This window comes from Electrona antarctica (genome assembly GCF_951216825.1).
Source record: "Electrona antarctica genome assembly, chromosome: 23".
NCBI lineage: Eukaryota > Metazoa > Chordata > Actinopteri > Myctophiformes > Myctophidae > Electrona > Electrona antarctica.
The window spans coordinates 17,336,910-17,361,668 of record NC_136804.1 but is presented as its reverse complement, the minus strand read 5'-3'; the positions used below and the strand labels follow the sequence as shown (position 1 = coordinate 17,361,668).

The 24,759-nt window shown below is 43.4% G+C and overlaps 1 protein-coding gene across 2 annotated transcripts in view; it reads right to left on the bottom strand.

Annotated features, from left to right (window-relative positions):
- The window catches only part of plxnb2a.1 (plexin b2a, tandem duplicate 1), a 248,294-nt gene that overhangs the window by 201,620 nt on the left and 21,915 nt on the right, over positions 1 to 24,759 (bottom strand). The window lies entirely within an intron of this gene.

Below are 24,759 nucleotides of genomic sequence, written 5' to 3'. Positions count from 1 at the left end.
AGTCACTGTGTGATGTTGGCTGCATGACTATAAATTACATAAAAACAGACAGGAAAGTTGATATTTCTTTTTTCCCCCTTGCAGTAAAGAAAAAGGCATTACGGAAAGTCTGTATATAACATTGAGGAAATGTCTAAGAAACATACCTGGCAGTGGTACTGAATGTATTTAATTATTGCATGTCTGTTGTTTTGGGGACCATGTAGAATATGAATAGCATGCAATACTTGCAGGCTATTGCATGCAATAGCCTGCAATTCTTTTGAAGAATTTGTACAGCATCTGTATACTGGGAAAGGTGGTATGGGATAGTGAGATTTATTTTAAGACAAAAGTATATATTTTGTCAGTTCATGCTTGTTTATTTTTCAGGATAAGCAGACAAAGATTGAATGTTTGGGTCAGTGGCAGCCATATTAGTCTAGAGAGCACAGAGCAGCTACATGACATCCCTCCATACTTGTATGACCACTGTTAACGGCATGTTGAGTGAATGCTTGGGGCAGAGGTTTGGGTTGGGACGGTCCCAGGGACATGTCCTACAGAGGTTTGGGTTGGGACGGTCCCGGGGACATCCTACAGTACAAGGGGCTATTTTTCTTTTTAATGGCCCCACAAAGACTAATTCTTAAATTAATTTAGGTTCTGCTTAAACATTTACCAGTGTGAAACTGTGAACATTATTATTAAGTATTATGCTTAATGCATGTCTCAGCTTGCAACAAGGTTACCTTGTGTTTTGATGATTCAAACCATGTTTGAAAGTTTGTTTTGGGCAGCTGCAGCACTTCTAGGTTTTGTTTTGTTAAGCTATTTGTACCTACTGGCAGCTTGTACTTTATTTTTTATATTAAAGCTCAAGGTGTAATTTTGGTAAATAAATGTTCATTTAGCAGAAAAAAAAAAAAAAAAAAAAAAAAAAAAAAAAAAAAGAAAGTTAAACCCACCCACCCAAGCTGAAACACAATTTCCTTTGTGGGATTAATGTTTGATTGATTAATTAACGCATGCACGCACACGCACACACACACACACACACACACAGTGAGGAGGACAGACAGCCTCTATAATATTGGACCCAGGGAGAAGAACGGCGGGCTGGGGCCGTAGAGAGGAGATTACATAGGGACAGTCAATACAATATGAGTACATTATAAATGGGGGGGTATTTTATAATGCACCCCAGGCCTGCCGCTGTCATCATAAAATGTATTTAATCAGAATGCCAGATTACCCCCCCCCCCCCCCCCCCCCACACACACACACACACACACACACATATGATTGTCTTTGACTGTCAAAGGTTTAGGCAGAGAGGCTATTTATGCATGCAGGGAGCATCTATTTGAGCCACACTTAAAGATTTAAAAGACACGCTTCCTCTCCATCTTGCAGTTTCCATCTCTCATATCACTGCTATGGCATTATGAAGTGACTGACTGAGAATGTCAACGAATGTGAAACTGGTTATTATGACTAGACACCCTGTAAAGCAGTGGTTCTAAAACCTCTTCACATCAAGCATCTCCACATATGCACTTGGCTGCAGACCCCCCATCTCCACTTGGCTGCAGACCCCCCATCTCCACTTGGCTGCAGACCCCCCATCTCCACTTGGCTGCAGACCCCCCATCTCCACTTGGCTGCAGACCCCCCATCTCCACATATGCACTTGGCTGCAGACCCCCCATCTCCACTTGGCTGCAGACCCCCCATCTCCACTTGGCTGCAGACCCCCCATCTCCACATATGCACTTGGCTGCAGACCCCCCATCTCCACTTGGCTGCAGACCCCCCATCTCCACTTGGCTGCAGACCCCCCATCTCCACATATGCACTTGGCTGCAGACCCCCCCATTTCCACATATGCACTTGGCTGCAGAGTCAGACCCCCCATTTGAAAAGACGCCAGGGACGCAACCATAAGAGAAGGCTTGTGTTGTTAAACATGTTCAAAACTATATTCCTTTTTTTTTATCTTTTAAACATTTGTTATTATAGCCGACCATAACCCTAATTTGAACTTTTTCTTCAAATACAGCCCATCTACAACCTCTCACTGAGAAGAGAGTAGGATAGAGCTAGACAGGAAGGGAAAGGTGCTCCATGCAAACACATGTACAGTACACACGTGTGTGCGTGTGCGTGCGTGCGTGCGTGCGTGCGTGCGTGCTCATTGTCATTCCATCAGCACACGGTTAATTAACTAACTCCATCAACTACAAACCTAATCTCTCCTTCTGTGAACATACAGTATCTAAACTGTGTGCCTCAATGGACACACTGAGGTGGTGTAATTAATTTTATTCTCAGTGATAAACATCTCTGTGAGAGACCTTAACACTCACACTGTCTGTCAGTTGACCCCGCGTCCCCGCCTCCCTCTCTCACTCTCTCCCCATCTCTCTCTCACACTCTCTCCCCATCTCTCTTTCACACCCTCCCCATCTCTCTCTCACACTCTCTCCCCATCTCTCTTTCACTCTCTCCCCATCTCTCTCTCACACTCCCTCCCCATCTCTCTTTCACTCTCTCCCCATCTCTCTTTCACTCTCTCCCCATCTCTCTCTCACACTCCCTCCCCATCTCTCTTTCACTCTCTCCCCATCTCTCTTTCACTCTCTCCCCATCTCTCTTTCACTCTCTCCCCATCTCTCTCTCTCACTCTCTCCCCATCTCTCTCTCACACTCTCTCCCCATCTCTCTCTCTCACTCTCTCCCCATCTCTCTTTCACACCCTCTCCATTTCTCTTTCACCCTCTCCCAATCTTTCACGTTCTCTCCATTTCGCTCCAACTATTTCACTCTCTCTCTGCCTCACACTTCACGCTCTCTCCATCTCTCTTTCTGCCTTGTTCTTTCCCTCTCTCCGTCTCCGTTTGCCTCACTCATTCACTCTCTCTCCCCATATCTCTCTCTCTGCCTCGCTCTTTCACAAGTGCCGTATGTTCCAATTAAGCTCCAGACCTTATCTGTCAATATAGCACACATGGATGGATATATGAAAATGATTTAATTCAAAATCTAACAGATATGTATGCAACGATTTTAACCGTGACTTCCATATCCTCTGGCCATTTATTGCATAGGCTCGGCTGTCCGCTGATAAGGGTCCAATAAACCACGGGTCCATTTGGTTCCATTTGTACACTTCCATAGTTACAGAACCTTAAGGGTCCATTTGGTACCCAACTATCACTCATTTAGCTGGGGGCACCCAAGGACCCCTGGGGCTGGGGGGGTAAGGTCTTAGTGCTCAAATAATTGCCACTCCACTCACTCACATTATTTAACTTAACATTTGTCTCTGGTCAAATACCAACTACCGGTATATGGACATTTCCATTACTTAAATTCACTATTCCCAAATATATAAGCAGATGTTTTTTCCATAAATTAATGCCCTACTTAAAGGGATAGTTCAGATTTTTTTAACTTAAGTTGTATGAAATACTTCCCATTAATATAGTGGTTGCAACTGTATTAATTGATTGCCCGAGTCCCGTGGTGGGAGTTCTGCTCTGGTTTTGGTCAATATTAAGTAGTTCCGGTCATTTTGTGGGGGGCACTGGGGCCACGCAGTAAAAGTAGATGAATCCACAAAACAAACGTAATTTGTATTGTTGACCTATTTCTAAAATATTAGCGCGACTTTCGTTCAACTTTGACCCCTCTATCACATGGAACTATTTTTTGGGCGTAGTGATATGGACACAAAAAACATAGTTCTGTGTGATAGAGGGGTAAAAAAAGAACGAAAGTTGCACTAATATTTTAGAAATAGGTCAACAATACAAATGATGTTAGTTTTGTGGATTAATTTACTTTTACTGCGTGGCCCCCAGTGCCCCCCACAAAATGAGCGGAACTACTTAATATTGACCAAAACCAGAGCAGAACTCCCACCACGGGACTCGGGCAATCAATTAATACAGTTGCAACCACTATATTAATGGGAAGTATTTCATACAACTTAAGTTCAAAAAATCTGAACTATCCCTTTAATCATACAAGAAATTATGAAAATGCTCAAGCTCAGGAGTTCAAACGTGTAGCAATATAAATTATATAATATGTGGCAAGGCATGGAAATTGTATTTGTATAGCACATTTCAACAACAAGGCAATTGAATGTGCTTAATATGATATGCCCTACAGTAGTAATATATTATGCATGAAACGCTAGATTGATTTTGTAGTTTGTTTTCAATCCCACGTCTCACCACTAGTACAAAGTGGTAGCCTACCCAATTTTGTCTTATCTGGGCACGAGCACTCCGCTTGAATTCCACCGGAGTTATGACACTCACATCCTTCTTCCAGTCTCCTACACCCACCCACCCTTGTCTGATAGAACACTGTGGCTGTAAGCAATGCAGCTACAGTTGGAGGCCATCGATATTGTCCTTTTCTTTTTGCTGAGGTTTGCGTGATCTGCGCAAAAGGACAGTTAACCCATTTTGGGCGGGAACCCTTTTTGGTGTTTTAAACATTGTTATAATTTAGCTATTGAAAAATAGCAGATCTACAAGCTCATAGCGCGCCACCGAGTGGCGCGCTACGAGCTTGTAGGTCTGCTATTTTTGAAAAATCGTGAAAATATTTATTTCAGAAAACTGGAGGATTTAGAAGGATTTTTTTAAATTTTGAGGTCAGGCCTAAATGGGTCAAATGATAAGGGACAATATCGGTGGCACCCAACTGTATAGCCGCATTAAATTCATTTAAGGGTGTGTCAGATTTAGGTGTGCCAATGTGTAAGTATTGACAGTACTCACATTTCCACTTTTGTATTGGCACACACCAAGACACGAACGTGCACTGTGAGCCTTCATCAAAGCAATGAAGCAATGAAGGCTCACGTAAGTGTTCGTTTATTGGTGTGTGCCAATAAAAAAGTGGAAATGTGAATACTTTGTCCTCCACTGATTGTGGGTCTAGCACGCCACTGAGGAAACCCATCTTTGATGTGCAACCTAGGACAGAAAATATTTAGGCGTAGTCTTTTGAATTAACACACCATTTAGTTTTAGTCCAATTTTAGTCATCTGAAAGTCTTAATCTATAAGTCGACTAAATATCAAAATCTTAGTCTTTTAGTCTTAGTCAACAAAATTAACACTCTGGAACAGTGGGTGTCAAACATTTTCAGATATCTGAATATTTTGTGCCAGGGACCGCCCCATAAAAGACAATTTCCGTTCAAATGTTTCAAAATTCTTCCACATTAATCATTATAGTTCAGATTTGGGGGGGAAAAAACAGGCATCTAAAATTACAACGAAACCACTGGACTTCCTGGTTGCCCAGGATCTCTTCTTCTACTTTGGTATTTTGCGCATTTGACTGGCACTGGCCTCACAATCCCGGCTAGTGTAACGGGAGGTAACGTATTAAAACTCGTCTCCGTCGGGTGGAAACCTTTTATGTCCGAAACTGTTGAGAAATAGATAAAAAATCGGATGTACATAGATATTTTATTTACATTTTCTTCACACTCTTGTATGACAAAGTAAGTAGCCTTGCCGAGCCATGAGGCCCATAGGGCAGGAGCCTATCTCCTGTTTCTGTAGCGTGAGGCAGCTTGATGTACAAGTACACCCCCTGGACATGACGCTAGTATGTCGCAGGGACATGTATGACAAAGTAGGGCATGAAATTATGAAATTTTCGGCCCAACTGCAACAGAATGTTCCTTATGTCATCCTAATATACACCTTACAATAGAACTGTGTTTTATGGCGAGAGCCGTTTGCTGTTTTGATTGAACTGAGAGGCAGAAACAGGAAGTGACACGAAAATACGTCCAACTTTCTTCTATAACACTGTATGTCAGTTTGGGTTTTAACCCACATGGCTCCCAAGTGACAGAGAATTAAGGCTCAAAGAAGAGAAAGAAGTAATGACGGACGGGGAGTAAAAAGAACCAGAGAGTGAGAGTGTAGAGAGAATGAGACAGAGAGGTGGAAATTATGACTTTGTAGGATGACAGACAGACAGACAGACAGACAGACATTCAAACTAGCTACAACACCATTCCATTCATCTCCTTTCTTTCTCGTATGTAAAAAACGTATGTTTACATTGCCAAAGCAAGTGTGAAATAAAACAATTACATTTTACATGTAGGCCTACTGTATATATAGTTAGACCTGAATAAAGAATTGTGCAAAAACTAGCTAACAAAACCATAAAAATGTTCCATTAATTTGCTTGTTAGGAATAGTTATACCCATGAAGGCAAGGATCGCTTGGTATAAAGCTTTTGAAGCAAATGGCTTCACTTTTTCAAGGTTTTACAGCCATAAAACATAAGACATAAAACATTTTAAGAAAAAAAAAAACTAATTAATTTCTCTCAATCTCATCTCTTTCTCTCTCTGCAGAGGGAGGGAGGGGTTTAGTGAATGGTGGGAGAGGGAGATGTAATTTCTTTCACTTTGACGTTAGCAGGATAATCACCGTTTTAATGGTTTGCATTTTGTTATTCTTGGGTTTTCTTCATGTTATTTTGGTCAATTTCTCCCTCTCTCTCTCTCACACACGCTTTTCCTCTCAGAGCTCTGTTCCCGTCCCTTTGCTCATGCTTTCCCACAGTGAGAGCTGCTTTCCTCTAGTCCACTCTTCCCTCTCTCCCCATCTCTCTCTCTCTCTGCCATACCTTGGCTCCGCTCCACTTGCTGTGAGCGCTCGGCAGAACAAACTGTTGGACACACGTCAAACTTCTGATGGAAAACACCAGGACCACTGATTTATCACAGAAGGGTGTGTGTGGCCGATCACTCATTCAGTCTGTCTGTCTGTCTGCTGAGGTAAATCAAGTGCACCTCAACTAGGTCTCTCTCGCTCTCTCTCAAACACACAGACACACACTCTATCGAAAGGCACCACGGGTGCAGTAGTTGATGGTTGCCATATTGATTTGCACTGCTGCCTAGCTTGGCCATGCAGGCCAGTCTTACAAAGTATCTCATCTTTCCTGGTTCAATAAAAACATAAAAATAATTAAACATCACACCCATGTGAAGTGAGGGGCGCTAAGATATTAAAGTCTAACTCATGTTGATTAGGTGATGTAATAGAGATGTAAAACAAACGGTGGCAACACAAACACAACGCCATTAACAATAAAGAGACAATATGACGTAAGAGGCACATTATGACATGAATTTTCCCTTCATTGTCAATGGCGTTTACAAAACAAACATTGAATTAAAGACAAACATTAAACCTGTGTATATGAGGGGCAAGCGCCCCTCAAAAATCAAACTGAAAGGAGAAGCTCCTTTTCTGTGATTTGAGGTTTATTCTTAAATCAATGAGGAATTAAAAAAAAAATTAAACAAAGGGGGAGAATTTCCTTTTGGATGTTGTCACGAAAGTGCAGCTGTACATACCCGGTAATATCCTGAGAGTTAATTCAATTTAGCATTCAACACATGGTACCAAATGGTATTAGGGTCCATTTGGTAACATTTGTACACCCTCAGTCTCTCTGAGTTATTTAAACAGACGGTGTAACTTTGGAAACCTCATATGTACAAGACACACTCATACTCGTGCCATATTTTGTGTGTGTGCCCTTCAGCAATGTCCTCTAAGTGTGTGTGCATAATGCATATTATAGTATTGTGGGAGGAGTCGTCTCACTCCTGATTGGCCGATGGGAGGGCCACAATATCTCATTGGCCAGTAGGAGTTTACTAATCACTCTGTCTGACGTACTTATGCACACGCGCACACACAGTCAGTCAGTCAGTCAGTCAGTCTTGTCTCCTGCAGAGTGACACATGTGCCGTCTATCCCAAACACACCCTGCCAGACCAGTCAAAGACATCCTACACTGTGAAGTCCACATTTTCACACCATCAATGAACACTGAACAAGTAGGATTTTAGGATTTTATACATTTACAATTTGTACAATTCACCATTTTGTCAGCCTTCTGATTGGTCCCTGACTGACTAATCAGCAGGCTCTTTCTGCTGTTCCACCCTGGTCCCGCCTTGTTTATGTTGAATTTGCTAAAACATCATTTTGGGAAAAAACTACAAACAAACATGACATGCCCAGTCACTATGCTGCACCTGTGATGTTCCTTTTTACTGACACCAAGTTTAAAATAAGAATTGAATGCACAGAATATCAATACGAAGCAACTGAAAAACATGTTATTTCAATGGTAGTGGAAACCACGGGCAGGACTTGACAAAGAGTGAATTCTTAATTTAGGCATTTAGCAGACACTCTTATCCAGAGTGACTTACAATAGCAAGGATACTACAATACATATAATGCAGACAGTTTAGTGCCTCAAGAAACGAGGATCTCAGGTAAACCAAGAACCTATAGCATCAGTCTAAACAATATTCTTTCAAAATAACAATCTGCACATTGAAACTATAGGATACCACTGGGGCGACTGTGGCTCAAGAGGTAGAGCAGGTCGACCAATGATCCATGGGTCGGCGGTTCGAATCCCGGCTCCTCCTGTCTACATGTCGAAGTGTCCTTGGGCAAGACACTGAACCCCAAATTGCTCCCGATGTGCTGGTTGGTACCGTGCATGGCTTCCGCTGCAATCGGTGTATGAATGTGTGTGTGAATGGGTGAATGTAATGCACATCTATGTATCTATTTATCTCTTTATCTATGTAAAGCGCCTTGGATAAAGGCGCTATATAAATGCACCATTTACCATTTACCATTTAAACAACCTGCAGTTAGGGCTGTCACGATTACAAATTTAAGTTGACCATTCATTTCACAAATAATTATGAGTAATGATTTAATTGTTTTTGCATTGAACATTGCGAAATGTGTATTTCTATTCTGTGTGCCTTATAGGCTTTGTAGTCACAAATTGCACAGGGCAGATATGACAAAAAAATAAATCACTGATACATTTAATATTTTTTTTATTCTTTTTTCTCTACTCTCTACTCTACATCTGACCTCAAACCCCAAACCCTTAGATCTCCATATATGGATATTGTCAGAACCTATTCTGACATTCCATATGTTGATCCTTCCCCATCCATCCTTCCTCTTCGATGTCTCCCTTTTGACTGATACCTGTCCATTTAAACTCTAGACGGGCCTGCCCCAAAGATATTAGTGCAGCTTGTTTGGTGCTAAAAGTGTGACTTTGACAGCCGATTCTTCATACAATGAGACGATATTTTTGGATTATGAATTATGAAGAAAACTGTGCACCGGAGCGATATATCATATATGTCACTACTGGACTAGTTACATCAGGACAAGGTAACTACACAACCGGAACCGCTACCAAAGTACACGCGTTATGCAATGACTGGATTTACATTACATGTGCTGTCAAAAGTGTATTACTCAACAATAGCTTGCTCACCCCTCTGCTCCATTAAAAAGTCCAAACCCTATGAAACTGGAAGAGAAATCACACAAAGCAGCTGAAAATATATATTATAACCAGATTCTGAAAGGTGCTCAACACACAACATAGAATGAGCTTTTAAAAAAAAATACTGCTTGCATCATCTCCATCATCTGTGGTTCTCAAAGTGGGGTTGAGGAGTTCCCCGGGCCAACTTCTCAATAGTTAGGAACCAAAGGCACACTTTACAGGTTTGTTTTACGAATGCAACCAATGGTCCATTTGGTTCTTTTTGTACACTGTCAGAGTTAACGCCCGGGAAAGGGGCCCCCGCTGACATGGCCCTAATCTAACGCATAACAAACTGGGGGTCCTTGGAATTATAAGGTTTGAGAACGACTGTTCTGCATTGACGTTGTCAGTGACAGCGGCTGTGTGTGCCATTAAGTCAGTTTAGGCCTATGTCATAAAACTGACAAACAACTTCTGTATGCTGTGTAGATGAGACTGGCTTGTGCACGCACACACAGTTTAAAAGCTTTGACTGAATCCATGAAATAGTGTACCTAGGTCTCAAATAATATATGGTTATCTACACCACACACACACACACACACACACACACACACACACACACACACACACACACACACACACACACACACACACACACACACACACACACACACACACACACACACACACACACACACACACACACACACACACACACACACACACACACACACACACACACACACACACACACACACACACGGCATGTCTGTGTTACAGTCATCCTGTCTGGCCAGTCTGCACAGAATGACCCACAGCCCTCTTATCAGACGCCAGGAAACTATGCATGTGTGTAGGCAGTAGGCACACACACACACACACAATGTAGCTAAGGACCAGAGCAGTCACATTCCATGATGATAAGAATTAGCTGTTAACTATAAACAGCAGTATGGTATCTCTGTGTGTGTGTGTGTGTGTGTGTGTGTGTGTGTGTGTGTGTGTGTGTTACCTTGGAGAGGAACATACCGTGCATGGGCAAATATTGCAAAAATAAACAAGCGAGCAGATCCACTCACACACACACGCACACACACACACACACACGCACACACAACTTCTTGATTTAGCAAATTGTCCACATAAGTCTGATCAGCAGTAAAAGCAGCACTTCAGTCATTTTAGCTGTGCGTGCGGCCGTGCGTGCCAGTCATTTCAGTGGTAAACACTGAACTCTCCGGACCATTCGAGCACATCCAGTCAATACAGCAGTCACTTCGGGTAAGCCGGACAGACCGCCAAAACAGACCGCTGTTGGTGACATAACACCATCAAGGTATAGTCAAGGTCATTGCAAGAGATCCCAGCTTTAAAAAATATATATATATATATGTTACAGCTACAATTACGCTTAATTTCAATTGGTCATATGACGGCTCACCCTGAAAGCATGTCTCGTTTACAAGCTCACAGCGCGTATTGATGCAATGAGCTGTAAAGTGACTATTTTAAGCTAGTGTCACGAGTTACTCCTACCGACGCGCTAAATAACAGATAGGAGCTACGCTGACCTGAAAGATGTGAGGGTGAGTGTGTGTGTTTGCATGTGTGTGTGTCGTAGTGTGCAGTGTTTTAGTGCTACTTTTAGAAGTGGGGGGACGCCCCATGCCATAAGACATGTGCGTGCACACATGCACGCGCATTTACAATGCTTAATCGTATACGTGAAAGTAAATGACAAAGTCAAAATCATATTTTTGCACAAAAATAATTTTAGGCTTGAGAGACACGTCGACATCGCTGCCTGGCAGTGTGTTCAAGCATAGCAAACTAAATCAAAGCGGCACCGTCCCCCTTTTCGTTAACATAACCACATTTTCCACTCACCTACTGGCTACGGCCAGCTCTGTCGTTGGCCCACTTAGCCGGAGCGAGGTGCCAGATAGGTCACAGTTAAGTTGCGGGGACAATAACCCACGTGGTCATCTCTTTTTTCTCCCGTAGGTCGTTTTCATTTTATGTATTAGTCTCTGCTGCATGACACCGACACACTGGATATTACATTGGGATAGTCACTAACATTCCCCAGTACGCGAAGCTCCACTATTCTCAATAGTGTGGAGCCAAAAACTATTAGGCACAGTAGAACAGCGCTCTCCATCCGTCGATTATCTTCTGACTCTTTGGTTTAGTTGTGGCCTCCGTATGTATGGGTCGTTACCGGCTCCCAACTTCTCCTAACGCATGAGCCGCCACGCTCTTCAAACACTTCCTCGGAAAAAAAGGAAGTGTTCGAGGAAAAGGAAATGATCGAGAGTTGAAAACCAAATTGACCCTTATAGATCTTTAACTCTTGATTTGAGTTTATTTTGGTTTCTTTTTACGTGCTCAAGAGTTATGTTATTGTTAAACATTTGCATTACTTAATTCTACACAATTAGAGAATGTAGAATAATTGTTAATTTGATCAATGTTTGGCTGTTAGTAGCACAGCATGGAATTGTGGACAAAATCGTATCCAACGATAACAAAATATTCTACGTTTTGGGTCTGAGAGGCTAAATCTCATCAAAATGGTGGTCTGTGGATCAAATGCAGAATAAATAATGGACCTTGATATGAAAAGGGCTGAAAACCACTGAGCTAAAGCTTTATCTACTTTTTCTTAACAAGATGTTTATTGTCTTCATAATCTGAGATCTTGTCCACTGGCTGACAACTTGACGTGGCTGCATTTGGCTCAGAGAGCGTGTGAATTTGTCCTCCCAGAGATGTCATCATCAAGAGATGTATTCCATCCAGCCCAGCCTATAGAGCCTCATTGATGAGACATGGAAAGAAAATGCAGGTTCAATGGGTCCATTTGGTTTTGTATGCTTGGTAGTACAGCAAATGGGAGACTCGGAAAGAACAAATGGAAGCTTTCCAGGAATTCAGACGGATGCACAGAAGCATTAGGAGAAAGCATGTACCTGATGCACAACAACTCTAGGCTGTGCACATCTCCCTCAGATAATTCATTAGCTTACAACAAAGGCTGCATAATGCATGCACCATGGGTGAAATTTCCCTTTAGTAACCGGCGACCGCTTGCCTTTTGTGAAGCTACTACTTCCCATTACCGTTAGTAAACAAACATTAACAAACAACATTTCAGCTAAATCTCCCTTTGATTAACGAGCAGACTGCCTGCCTACCTAAAACACTCTTGATCAGTGCTGCGATTCATTGTAATGAGAAACTGGCTTAAAAACAGACAGTGGGACGGGCCAAGCATGGGACGGGCCGAGCTGGGCCGGGGCGGGTCAGTCATTCCGCTCGTTAAAATTAAGTTATGTTTGAAACTCGTGCCAAACGGTCCCGTTTTAGTGAACGAGGAACAACGTGTTCCTCTCGTTTCCTGGGCGGAGCGGGCGGGTTTCACCCTCCATAAACATCAAAAAGGCGAACGGGACGAAGGAGGGAGGAGAAGGGGGGAGAGAGAGAGAGCGAGCGAGAGCGAGAGACACACACACACACACACACACACACACACACACACACACACACACACACACACACACACACACACACACACACACACACACACACACACACACACACACACACACACACACACACACACACAGTGAGAGGGGGATTTGGTGTTAACCCATTCAGGGCGGGAACCCCTTTTGGTGTTTTAAGCATTATGTCATACTTTAGCTATTGAAAAATAGCAGATCTACAAGCTCATAGCTAGATCTGCTACTTTTGAAAAATGTAGAAAATGTGAGAATGAAATCAGAGGAGGGAAGGAAGTGAGAATGAAATCAGAGGAGGGAGGGAAGTGAGAAGAATGAAATCAGATGAGGGAGGAAGTGAGAATGAAATCAGAGGAGGGAGGGAAGTGAGAAGAATGAAATCAGAGGAGGGAAGGAAGTGAGAATGAAATCAGATGAGGGAGGAAGTGAGAATGAAATCAGAGGAGGGAGGGAAGTGAGAAGAATGAAATCAGAGGAGGGAAGGAAGTGAGAATGAAATCAGATGAGGGAGGAAGTGAGAATGAAATCAGAGGAGGGAGGGAAGTGAGAATTAAATCAGAGGAGGGAGGGAAGTGAGAATGAAATCAGAGGAGGGAAGGAAGTGAGAATGAAATCAGAGGAGGGAAGGAAGTGAGAATGAAATCAGAGGAGGGAAGGAAGTGAGAATGAAATCAGAGGAGGGAAGGAAGTGAGAATGAAATCAGAGAAGGGAGGGAAGTGAGAATGAAATCAGATGAGGGAGGAAGTGAGAATGAAATCAGAGGAGGGAAGGAAGTGAGAATGAAATCAGATGAGGGAGGAAGTGAGAATGAAATCAGAGGAGGGAAGGAAGTGAGAATGAAATCAGAGGAGGGAAGGAAGTGAGAATGAAATCAGAGGAGGGAGTGAAGTGAGAATGAAATCAGAGGAGGGAAGGGAGAATGAAATCAGAGGAGGGAGGGAAGTGAGAATGAAATCAGAGGAGGGAGGGAAGTGAGAGGGAGGGAAGGAAGTGAGTAGGGCTGTCATGATTACACATTTAAACTTTACCCGCCAGCATTAATTAATCACTCGATAGCGTACTTTTATTGCGCGTAACACTTACTTTGAAGAACAAAATATCCGTAATCGCATGAAAAAATGCTGTGTGTGTTGTCATCACTGGTTGTTGTTGTCTCGCTCGGCGGTGGAAAGTGGACCGCGAGTATCACAGCGCCTGCTACAGGCCGTTGAAAATGCTTGTCTGGGCCAAATCTGCCCCCTCAATGTCCCTTCCGAGATACAGGCCTCTGAAGACAGGGCGGACAATGCAAGTGGATGCGCGCGCATCTTCAAAATGGCCGCGGCCAGAGTGTCCCAGAGTGTTGTTGCGGTAGCAACATCAGCTAGCATTACGATCGGACCTTAAAAATGGATTAAACAATACAAACACGAGAACTACATGTTCCATGTTTCTGGCGGGGAACGAGAGAAAAGTAGGTTCTCGTGTTCCATGTGTCCGGCGGGCAGACGGTTAAGTTGACGATTACGTGTCACAGAAATAATTGTGATTGATGATCTAATTGTGTTTTTTGGCATTGGAAATTGGAAGAATATGAATAGAAATTACAATTCGGTTTGCTTTTTAGGTTTCGTAATAAAAAAGTGCACCTGAAATATACCAAGAAATTACTTTCTTTTTTACACACATGTTATATTATTGAGTGGTGTAAACCACTCCTACGACTGGCTTTGTTAGTTTACGTGTCTGTCTGTCTGTCTGTCTGTTTGTACCAAAAAATGAGCATGGTTGCTACGGTCACCCAGTTCACCCGGGTGTGATTTCATTAGATCTAGGAAAGTGGTCACTCAGTTCACACGGGTGTGATTTCATTACGTCAGACATTACGTCAGACCAAAGCTGATCAGGCTATATAAGACCTTACACCACTCAGTTCACACGGGTGTGATTATAATATATATATATTGTGATTACCTCAAATAGACAGATTATGTCATAATGGTGACAGGCCTAGCAGTGAGCAGGAGATAAATAAGGCAGCAAAGGACCCAAGTGGAAGAGGGGAAAGGGCAGAGGAGGAGAGGAGAAGAAAAGGAGGTGTGAGAGATGAGCTGCAAGGAGGAAAAGCTGAGAGAAAATAAAGGTAAGAATAAAAGGGAGAGGAGAGGAGAGAAAATGAAACGGAAGAAGAGGAGGTAGGGCAAAGGGGTAGAGAGTCCTGGCAGCTAACTGTAGTTTCCATTACTGTTGAAATAAACCAATTCCATATGACTAATAACACTCACAGGACGGACACACACGCACACACACACACACACACACACACACACACACACACACACACACACACACACACACACACACACACACACACACACACACACACACACACACACACACACACACACACACACACACACACACACACACACACACACACAGAGTCTCTCCCCCCCTCCTTATTCTCAGAGAGAGGAGTGAGAGAGAGACTCTCCCCCCTCCTTATTCTCAGAGAGAGAGACTCTCCCCCCTCCTTATTCTCAGAGAGAGAGAGAGAGAGACTCCCCCCCCTCCTTATTCTCAGAGAGAGAGAGAGAGAGTCTCTCCCCCCCTCCTTATTCTCAGAGAGAGGAGCGAGAGAGACTCTCCCCCCTCCTTATTCTCAGAGAGAGAGAGAGAGAGAGAGAGACTCTCCCCCCCTCCTTATTCTCAGAGAGAGAGAGAGAGAGAGAGAGAGAGAGAGAGTCTCTCCCCCCCTCCTTATTCTCAGAGAGAGAGAGTCTCTCCCCCCCTCCTTATTCTCAGAGAGAGAGAGAGAGAGAGAGAGAGAGAGAGAGAGTCTCTCCCCCCCCCCTTATTCTCAGAGAGAGAGAGAGAGACTCTCCCCCCCTCCTTATTCTCAGAGAGAGAGAGAGAGAGAGAGAGAGAGAGAGAGTCTCTCCCCCCTCCTTATTCTCAGAGAGAGAGAGAGACACTCTCCCCCCCTCCTTATTCTCAGAGAGAGAGAGAGAGAGAGAGAGAGAGAGAGAGAAGAGTGTGTTGTAATAATAATCCTATTAATGACACACACACACACACTCCAGGAAATACCTGCACGCTCACAGAGCCACTGTAACCATAACAGGAAATGCCAGACCCCCCCATCGACAGTACACACACACACACACACACACACACACACACACACACACACACACACACACACACACACACACACACACACACACACACACACACACACACACACACACACACACACACACACACACACACACACACACACACACACACACACACACACACACACACACACACACACACACAACATAATCCAGCTACGAAACGGATGCTTTTCACACAGTACATTTTTACCCAAATGAACTCATATGGCTTCATAAAAAAGGTCAGCTCCATAATTATAGCCTGTGACCACAAAAGGGGCCTGCTCATATATGACATCAGGGATCTTATAGGCTATGGACTGACACATACATCTCCATATACAGTAGGTTTGAGGGCTACGTGGTGGCCAGAGCCTCTGAACCAGAACTGTAAAGGTTACGTTAAAAATAAATGTATATATTTATTATTTATCATATATATAGGTATCCTTGTTTTTATTCATGGGGAGTTTAGGTGAGTTTGCCTGGACATTCTTCCACTCCTTACATCACAAACTGCTCAACTGAATGTTGGGGGGGGGGCAGGGCGGGTCAGATTTAGCTGTTCACACACACACCTTTCTTTCCAACATTTATCAAACATATTTGTTGTTTAAAGGTATATTCAGTGATTTTACTTAATTCAAATATCACTTATTTTTTTCTGGATAATCCTCCCTACTATAGAGTGTGCTGACCATATAAGGAGTTCCTCCCTGTCCCCAGTGAGTCCCTGGGGTCAAAAAACCCTAGTTTCAGTTTTGGTGGCGGGTGGCAAAGCCTTCATCCAATCAGGATGAGAGGGGCCTTCCTCCAATCATGATCGACTGGGGGCGGGCCTTGGTGCACATGCTGTTGGCCTGTTGCACTTCCCCCCACTGTAGCGTGCATGTGCACATTTTGTTACCGGGGCGGACTGGGTGGTTTTCCAAATCACCCAAATCACTGAATGCTCCTTTAAGAGAATGCCGTCAAGGAATTTTGGGTTAAACTTAAAGAGCCCTAAAGCTCAGCCAGCTGTGTTTCTTAACCTTTCTTAACCCTTTGTTTTGTGAGATAATTACCCCCTGTTGTCTTTTGTTTATTGTCCTTTTGCCTCCTGTGCCAAATTAGAATATACATACAGTTCTTTCACATTATTTGAAATGAATATCCAGCAGGATATAAGGACCCATTTCAAGCTTTCAAATCTATTAAACATATTTTGAAAATAGCCAATCTACAGGCAGCTTGTAGATCCAAAATGTATATAGGGCTGAAGTGGTTAATGTATGTAGTATACTAAGTAAAATTGTACGTAAGTACAGTACTTAAGAACATGTACATAGTTACTTTCCACCACTGTTTAGGACAGGATTTAGTATGAATCTATGTATTTACTATAAATATGGCTTTACAAACGTTGTAAAAGGTTGCGTGTCTGAACCTTCCCACTGCCTTCCTGTCTCTTCTACCGCTGCCTGTAATTACTAGACACACACACACACACACACACACACACACACACACACACACACACACACACACACACACACACACACACACACACACACACACACACACACACACACACACACACACACACACACACACACACACACACACACACACACACACACACACACACACACACACACACACACACACACACACACACACACACAGGGGAACAAGAATGTGCTCTCTGTATGGTCATATACAAAAGCATACATAAAGTTATACATACAGACGCAACATGTCTGTTGCACATTATCTGTGCGTTGAGTGCGTTTCATTGTATATGCACGTCATGTGTTGTTTAGACGTACAGTACAGTAGCCCCCGTTCAATTGCAATACCATGTGTTTTGCATGTGCATTGTCGCTCTGTCTGTGTGCGTGCGTGCGTGCGTGCGTGCGTGCGTGCGTGCGTGCATGCGAGTGGCATGACATTTGGTTTCATTTAGAAGCAACAATCTGAATTTCACTAACTGAACACTGGGCTCCCATCCCAGTGCATTATGGGAGAGAGAGAGAGAAAGAGAGTTGAACGAGGGTTCGAGGCAGAGCGCCAATGTCATGCAGTCAAATAGGCGACAGGCCAATACACAGGAAATGGAGTGCATGAAAAAATACACACACACACACACACACACACACACACACACACACACAATGTCCCGCACGCACACTCAGCACAAAAACATATGTTGGGTGCAGTATCCCCATGCATTGCATGCAAACTAAACTACCTCTGGCGCTAACGTATACAAACACACTGCCCCTCTTTATCCACTTGTAACCCTGAGAGTGTACATTCTGTACAATGGCCCGCTGCATGGCTGGGGATCTAACTTAGATAGTGAGCGTATGAGCTTCAGGCAGTGCTACTTGTTCACCAGGTGTTTCACCTACAGGGTCACGGACACAACACAGCGCTTTGCAAGCTTGTAGGTCGCTTCTCTTTTGGGTCACGGTTTAACCAATTTAGACCTGAGTCTTCTAAATCCTGACAGTTTTCTGAAAGACCTGTTTCTATGTCAATGGTTCTCAAACTATTTCTTGTCAAAGGACCCCAAAAATTACATGTATATTTGGCCACCGACACCCATCTGAAAATACGTTGTTCCAGGGACCCCCCAGAAGCAAAGATTTGAATGCAAACGTGTGCTCTGAAACAATATATATTCAAAGATTTGTGTCACATTTTCACTATTTAAAAAAAATAGCAGATCTGCTATTTTTTCAATAGCTGAAGTATAACATAATGCTTACATTTGGGAACCACTGGTCTTAATCCATTGAGACCTGGAACGCATCCATGTCACGTTAGCGTTTAACCACATTAACCATTAAACCATTTTGGGGCGGGAACCCCTTTCGGTGTTTTAAACATTGTTATAATTTAGCTATTGAAAAATAGCAGATCTACAAGCTCATAGCGCGCCACCGAGTGGCGCGCTATGAACTTGTAGGTCTGCTATTTTTGAAAAATCGTAAAAATGCGGCACAAATCTTTGAATATATATTCTTTCAGAGCGAACGTTTTTTTTATTTCGACGTCAGGCCTGAATGGGTTAAATATCTAAATGGAAGAATATGGAGACCACCTCCGACCACTGCAGATGTACCATTTATAATGTGTTGTTGTAACATGCTCTTATCATACAGATGCATCATCTTATCATACAGACAACCTTTTATTGACTAAAATAAGTTACAGAGTACAGCTTTAATAAGTTTGTGTCACACACACAGATCTGAGGATACGTCCACATCTTTTCGTGGTTTCCAACTAAATGACCAGGCTAGATAAAGCCAGGCCAACAAAGATTCCAAGAACAAGGGTTTTCTTTAAGTCACCCAGGGCGTTCCACATCAGGAAGTTAACAGAGACCCGGCCGCAGCTGTGATGTGGGCCAACGGGGATGCGCACTTAATGAAAAGACAAATATCTATACACAGATCGTCACAGCGGAGAGCGAGCCACAATCTGCAAATGAGAGGGAAATAGACACACAGACAGAGCCAGAAAGACAGACAGACAGACAGAGAGAGCCAGACACATATTTTTATTCCGGTTTTTTTTAATCTTCAAGCAGAACGCTAAACAAGACATCCCAGTCCGCTGCATGGACAAAATAGCTGACCAGAAAGAACTGTTGTTGCAGGTAAGAGAGAAAAAAAAAGAAATATCGCAGTCGCATTAAACATAAAATGGCAGGCATTAGAAGCACCCTATTCTCATGTGCTCATATTAGAGTGATGTGTGGAGGCCGTGCACATGTGTGCACGGCATGTCACGTCCGTGACAGTATTTTTCAAACGACTCGGCCTGTGATTTTGCTGACGTGTGCAGTCGGTGGCGCCGCGGGCACAGAGCTAATCTGCAGTGCCAGTCCAGGTGGGACTTTTGTCATTTCACGTTCATGGCTACAAACAGATTGAGCCTCTTTTCAAAAACAATTCGGGAAGAAAAGTAAACAACAGCCGTAGAAAATTTTCCCCTGATTTGCAATTTCCTTTCACCTCCAAGTCACTTACTGGTCTGTCCTCAGTGGACTTTAACATTTTGACTCCCTTTCAAAAACTAAAATGTTTAAGGTGTTTTTAATTTAAAATTAGAGGGCAATTATAACGTATTAAGGCATATAAGGCTCATTAGCCTGGGATCCCTTTAAGAGCGGCTGGAAGCCTCTTCATACACTTCCACCAGAACTCAGAGAGGGCGACAGAAAGTCTCGACTGCATTGTCTGACCGATTTTATTTGGTAAAAAATGAAATATTTATTTCCAATGTGGGCCTCTATAATACACCAGAGAGAGAGAGAGACAGAGAGAGAGAGAGAGAGAGAGAGAGCGAGAGAGAGAGAGAGACACACAGAGGGAGACAGAGAGAGACAGAGAGCGAGAGAGAGAGAGATAGGACTAGAAGAGTGGAGGATGCCAAGTGTTTTGTCTCATAATGACAACAGGAAATAAGAAGGTTGGAGAGGAGCAGATAAACTACTTTAAGGAAGAGAGAGAGGGTGGGGTTGTGGGGGTGCAAAACAGAGACGGAGGGAGAAAAAGGAGTTCCACAGTTGAACAGATGCTCACCCAGCAGGTTAATAGACTGTCTGGAGAGCGCACGCGCACACACACGCACACACACACACACACACACACACACGCACGCACACACGCACGCATCTGTGAGGACATGCATCAGGATTTTTGTAACTTGATTTTATGAATGCTGTTAGAGAGAGAGAGAGAGAGAGAGAGAGAGAGTGTGTGTCTGTGTGTCTCATTAGCTAAACGTTGTGAAGTTCGATCGTCCATTTTCAGTGTGCGACACACTGGCGCACAAATAAATCTGACTCAACTCCAACTGCTAAACGAACCGCTAAATGCCCAATCCTAACCCCATCCATGCAGAGTCATTTCCTCATTGTAAGTATGGTAGGTTTTCACAACCAACCAACCATTTCTCTTGTGAGGATTTACAACGTGCACTTCTCAAATTGTGGGTAATACATTTGGTCCTCACAAGTATAGTAATAGAAAGTACATACACAACATTCGCACACAGCCAGCTCTTGCACCGGTAGTTCAAATTCTCTAGCCACACCTTTAAAGGTGTCAACGCAACAAGAAATAGTGCCACTGCTGTGAAACTGGTTCTCATTGAAAACACATTTGTGCACGTCGTCACATGCGTGCGTGTGTCATCCGGGTTTTCTCCCCTGGTCATTTTAGAGAGCTTCTGTTTCTTGTAAATGCATGGTCTCACCCTTACATGAGTCACATTGGGAGATTTGCTGAGTGTAACAGATTATGTTGTTGTATCGTGTTTGTTGATTCTTCTCTGGTCCGATTCAACGTAGAGTCACATGACTCGTGTCACATGAGAATGACACAGTGTGCCGATTGTTACTGTGTGTGTGTGTGTGTGTGTGTGTGTGTGTGTGTGTGTGTGTGTCCATGACCCCTCCTCCACCTCTATGTATCAATCAGTCCTCTCTCTCTCTCAGATTTTTGCTTCTTGAATTAAGTCATTGACTTGTATTTCTTGATGTATTACTTGCTGGGTTTAGCCACTGCCAGGCTTTTGGGGTAATATTCATCACAGAATATTCATCTTCACTACGATCGCATCCCAACCGCTGATAATTTGAAAGTCGTTTGCTGAACAAAAATCACACCCGAGTGGTGCAAATCCCCCCCCCCCCCCCTCTCTCTCTCTCTCATTAGCAGGCAACAGTGCAGCACTATCTCTCTCTCTCTCTGTTTCTGGCACAACAGCGCCACTTGTGGTACTCATTGGTACTGGTGCTCATTAACGTCACACACAAACATGAACACACGGTTGAACACGGACATTGCTGTTCCTTGGAGTGGTTGTACCACTCAAAAAACGCTTATAAGACCGTTCATCTGTTCAATAATAATAATACATTTTTATTTGTATAGCACCACCTAGCCTCAGCCTACCCTAGCCTTTGTGTAGCACCACCTAGCCTCACCTAGCCTCAAAAACCATTGGGAAGAGACAAACAATTAAGTTGCATCTACAAGTTAGTACTTGTACGAAAAAAGCTGTCAAGATAGCAAATGACCCCTCTCATCCACTCTGCAGGGACATCTTTAAGAATTCTTTCATTCCTAATGCCATTAAGGCACTACATGATACCATGTCTCGCTAGATTTTTTTTAATGTATTTGCCACTGTTTTTTTTGCCATGAAAATAATGTAAGTGTTGTTGCTGTTTGTTTTAACTGTTGTTTGAGACCGAAGACAAATTTCCACACGTGGACAATAAATTAAACTAACTAACTTTGATGACATGAAATGCAGCTGAAAGTGCTTTACAGAGCATGTGTTGATAATCAATCACTATTGTCAATAGTCACTTTAAAATGTAATGGTGGTCGTGGCAAAATTGGAACAATACGGGAAAGAGAGATATGTGACCCAGCCTGGCAAAATGGTCCTCATCTCGCCAATAATGAAAAGGCAGAAAATCGCTAAATAAACTTCTTTTTTTTTTGTGTGTGATTTTCGTTTTTTTCATATTAACACAGTTTGAATGTTGAAGAAGGTTTTCATTCCAACAGATTGTTGATTTGGTTGATTCTGGAAAATCGCTAACATGGATGGGAGCCGATTTTTGCGCTGGATCACACACACAGTCATATGCATTGTATTTGGTAGTAAGCATGCATACTAAATTAAACGACAATGTAGCTTCCGCGGCCGCACCTATAATTACTTTTCAGATCTGTCCCTCATGTAAACAATGGGCTTTGCTCGCTCTCTGCATCTCTCTCTCTCTCTCTCTGAACCAAATGGGATGCACTTGACCAAGATTATGGAGTCCTTAAACAGAAAAACAACTCCTTGTTCAAACACTGCTTTCCATCACTCCCCCCCCCCCCCCCCCCCCCCTCTCTTTGAGCGGGAGTTAGCAACACATCAAGGGAGAGAGCGATTGAGGACACGTAGGGAACAAGGAAGAGATGGACGGAGGGGATGGGTGGCAGAGAGAGAGAGAGAGAAAGAGAGAGAGAACGGGAGAGAGAGCATGGAGGGTTTAGTACCATTCATGACTTACACAGGACCATTATACAATAGTGAGTGTGTGATTGTGACTGACACACACACACACACACACACACACACACACACACACACACACACACACACACACACACACACACACACACACACACACACACACACACACACACACACACACACACACACACACACACACACACACACACACACACACACACACACACACTTTTAATACTGTGAAATCTTGGACTACCATAGCTCTTTCTTTAAGTAAAATACATTTAAATAACAGCAGTATGAAAATATATCCTTATTCCTTACCATTTGCTGATAAAAATAAGTGTATGTATGTATTCAGTGCCCAAACGACTGAAAATGGAACCGGACCACGAACGAATCACATGCCAGTGCTCAGAACTGCTGTGGTGGGAAACTGGGAACTATGGGGTGGAATGTATTTTTATACTGCAAAAAAAACAAAAACAAAAAAAAACAGGGGGGAAACCCAAGGATAAGTGAAACATACAATCAGGAGACAAATAAGAAACCTCAGCATACAGAAGACAGAGAGAGAGAGGGAGAGAGAGAGAGAGAGAGAGAGCGAGGGGGAGAGGGGGAGAGAGAGAGAGAGGGAAGATATAGTGAGGAAGAGAGAAAGAGAAAGAAAGACAGTTACTAACAGTGCGTTTTAACAGCTGGCGACAGACAGACAAATTTCCCGGAAGTGCATTATTTGTCTATCCCGGCGACTACTGGCGACAGCAGGCGAACAGGCGTTAGGCGGAGGAACGTCGGCCCAAAAGATAAAAACAATTCATCTTTTCGGGCGACATCGTCCGGCGATAGCAGGCGATTAGGCGATAACCAATGAAATTCATGATCGCTCGCCGTTGTTCTCCCGCTGTTAAAACACACCGTTAGTTCCAGGATGAGGAACAATGTGGGAGGGCCAGAAAGTTGGCCCAAACTGAGTTGGAGACCCGGAGGATGGAGAGATGATTATAATTCTTCATTAGAAATGGAGATGTGGCATCTCACTGAAGACAATGACAGAAAAAGATAAAACAAGAACCTCCCCGCACGCACACGCACAAGCACACACACACACACACACACACACACACACACACACACACACACACACACACACACAAGCATGTACACACAGCTAGAGAATGAGATCTAACTCCCCTCCTAACCCTCCTATTAGATGTGCATTATAATGCGTGTGTGTGTGTGCGTGCGTGCGTGCGTGTGTGCGTGCGTGCGTGCGTGCGTGCGTGCGAGACAGAAAGAGAAAGAGAACGAAACCAGAATGGAAATCACTTATCACACCTGAATTATTCCACATTCCTGTCTGGTCATATTATCGTTTATGCATAGTTAACATACTGTCTGCTACTGTAGGTGAAGCTCTCTCACCCTCTGTCTCTCTGTCTCTCAGAGCAGGGTGACTTTAGGACAAACTGCTCACAAGGGACCCAAGTCCAACAAAGCATCCCATAATATACAGTCTGAGTCAGGGTAATACAATGTCATGGCAACCTACAAAAGATATGGAGGGAAAGAGAGAGACAGTGTACGACCACAGTAAAAGTGGACCTACGCTAGAGAGAGACAGAGAGAGAGAGAGTGTGTGTGTCTGTGTGTCTGTGTGTGTGTGTGTGTGTGTGTGTGTGT